Source organism: Eimeria mitis, genomic scaffold (genome assembly GCF_000499745.2).
Source record: "Eimeria mitis Houghton genomic scaffold, Emh_scaff4776, whole genome shotgun sequence".
NCBI classification, from domain to species: Eukaryota; Apicomplexa; class Conoidasida; order Eucoccidiorida; family Eimeriidae; genus Eimeria; species Eimeria mitis.
This window is the reverse complement of record NW_013573075.1, coordinates 1-238: the sequence shown is the minus strand read 5'-3', so window position 1 is coordinate 238 and position 238 is coordinate 1.

Below are 238 nucleotides of genomic sequence, written 5' to 3'. Positions count from 1 at the left end.
AAATATATATATATATAATATATATATATATATATATATATATATATATATATATATATATATATGTATGAACACAGGCCCTGGCTGCCTGTATGTGTATTAGATATCTCTCTATAGAAATAATAATATACATAATATATATAAATATATAAATATAAAAATAAACATAATATAAATAAATAAATAAATAAATATATATATATATATATATATATATATATATATATATATATATATA